The sequence below is a fragment of the Garra rufa genome, chromosome 22 (assembly GCF_049309525.1).
Source record: "Garra rufa chromosome 22, GarRuf1.0, whole genome shotgun sequence".
Taxonomy (NCBI): domain Eukaryota; kingdom Metazoa; phylum Chordata; class Actinopteri; order Cypriniformes; family Cyprinidae; genus Garra; species Garra rufa.
In genome coordinates this window covers 23,353,286-23,355,633 of record NC_133382.1, presented here as the reverse complement: position 1 = coordinate 23,355,633, position 2,348 = coordinate 23,353,286, and the positions used below count along the sequence as shown (strand labels likewise).

The 2,348-nt window shown below is 37.5% G+C and overlaps 1 protein-coding gene across 2 annotated transcripts in view; it reads left to right on the top strand.

The window, feature by feature from the left end:
* The first annotated feature begins 257 nt into the window (after positions 1–257).
* socs5a (suppressor of cytokine signaling 5a) overlaps positions 258–2,348 on the top strand; it is a 16,348-nt gene continuing 14,257 nt past the window's right edge. The window contains exon 1 of one of the 2 annotated variants that reach the window (XM_073828161.1): positions 258–499. The gene's annotated coding sequence lies outside the window, so the exon portion shown is untranslated. Of the gene's footprint in view, positions 709–2,348 lie in introns of both variants that reach the window. The other variant, XM_073828160.1, reaches the window with a different exon arrangement.

Sequence of the window (2,348 nt, the reverse complement as noted above, 5' to 3'; positions counted from 1 at the left end):
TAAAGTTCTTTATGCATATAAATCATGGTTGTAAACTGAACTCAGGCAGATAGGCTAAATATTATTTTTTGTTTATTAATAAAACGTAATAATAACGCACAATAAAACTGAAAACGTGCCTAAATATGGCCTTGTTGTTCTGAAAGTTTAAGTAAAATACCTAGTATAGGCGTAACCATGTAAAAGAACGTCTGAATCATTTTGAACCGATTCTCTGAAGCCAACTGTTCAAACGAACCGACTCACGGAATTGATTCGGACATCCCATCACTAGCTGGAATTCGAGCGGGGAAGTGACGCTTTCTTCCGAAGTCTTTCCCCATCCGTATCCGCCGGAACCCAGAACTTCACGCAATTGGAGTCCCTTGATGTCAGTCAACAGCAGCTTTGCCACCACCTCTCCTGATTCTCTTCTCTGCTGCACTTGGCGACCATATCGGCCGTCAGGGAAAGAAATGCCAACGGGATGAGGGGATCGTAGGCCATGTAAATACAAAATGTAAAATGTTTACGATTTCATCGACACATTGATGTGCATTTTGCTTCTCGGTTATCGCAGTTATGGTCCCAATCGTATCCCTTCTGTGTGTTTTATCCACCACCGTCTCTAGCCTCGGGAAAATGTACCCGACTATTCTTGATAGCATTTTTTTCGCAAACAAAAGAAGACACCCGAAAAAACAATAAAAGAGCACGACAGAAGGATCGGTGAGTTTATCTCTCCGTGTGTTGTGAATGCGCATCGATTATTTGATGTTATGGCGAATGTTCGATGGCTTTTAACTAGTTTTTTTTTCAGTCGGCCCCCTTTTCTGATTGTCCGAAGCCGGTTCAACTAAAGCAACCAAGAGAGATCTATAGAGACACTTCGAGTTATTCAGCACAGACTTAGATTGATAATCCATATAGAATTCGTGCAAGTCGGTGGTTCTGATATTAAGCAATTTGTGGAGAGATTCATGAAGATATACAGAAAAATACTGCTATTTCCATGCCTAGAATGACTGCTATACAGAGACTAGCTGCACTGTTAATGCAAAGGCCTACACTATCCTGTTTAACACGAAAGTTTAAGTCAAATCAGTAATTAAATTGTGGTATTCACTTTTTTTTAAATGACATAAATTTAGGCAGATGGCCAAAAAATATAATTTGTTTATGTGAGCTTCAGATTTATAGGCGTATACAGAGGACAGCTCATAAAATGACATAACATGTCAAACAATAGAAATGCTTGGCCATGGAGTAAACCAGCCTGAAATTTTGCCTCAGTTTTGTTGTATAGACTACCGTTAAGGAGATCAACTTTCAAGGTTCAAGGTATTTTTTTTTTAAACATATGTCTTAAATCCTACGTTTTATTATTTTAAGCAGAGAGCATATGTTTTTTTATATAATCAGTGTCACAAATTAACTTTGTTTAATGGAATATTGTACCGTTATGGAGTCAACTTTTTGTTTTTTTCTATTTATTTTACCATTTTGTATTAGATACTATAAATGAATATGTTCATTCTGAATCTGAGCAATCATTACCAATATGTGTAAAATTAACTTGAATAAGAAAGAAGGCATAAATAAGCTTAAGGTACCATAAAACAATTATCACTAGAATTTGTTTTTGAGACAGATATGTGACAGCTGGAGGTCAGTACTGTGTCTGTGGAGAAACAAAACCCATATCGAATCCGATAATAGGAACTCTTAGAATATATGTTATAAATATGTCAAATGTTAGATAACGGAAGTTTTTGTAACTTCCAAGAGGCGATTTGCCCAGAGCCTTATTTACTTTCTGACTTCTTTGAATTTGCAAAAAGTGCTTAAAAAAAAAAAGTGTTATCAAGTGGGAAATGTTACTCAATATAGGCTTAATGTCTATCTATATGTCCTAAATAGGAAGTTGTGGCTCATTGTTGCATAAGATCCACTGTGGTGTAATGTCAGTAGGCCCATAAAACCTCCTTAACACTACAGCTTTACAGAGGTCTCTTTCCCAGAAAGTGTGGTTTGTGAAGTTTGAGGATGCCTGGGAACATTTTCTGTTCCTGCAGACCTGCCGCAGTGCTAAAGATTGTGTGTTCGTTCTGAAAACAATCAGCTTTTGAAATATTATCTGCTAGTTCAGGGTATCACAGATACATTCTCTTGACACGCAAGACAATTAGCAGAGAGTGAGAGACTCTAAACTCCTGCTGGCGTATTTCCGTGTGCAGAGGTTAAGGCCTGTCCAGATATTTTAGTTGTCTTGAGCGGGGCTTAGACATTGCAACAGACGTTTCCTAGAAAGCTGCTTCACTACACTAAGTACATCAGTAACACTATACAGTAAGGTCTCATTTGTTAAC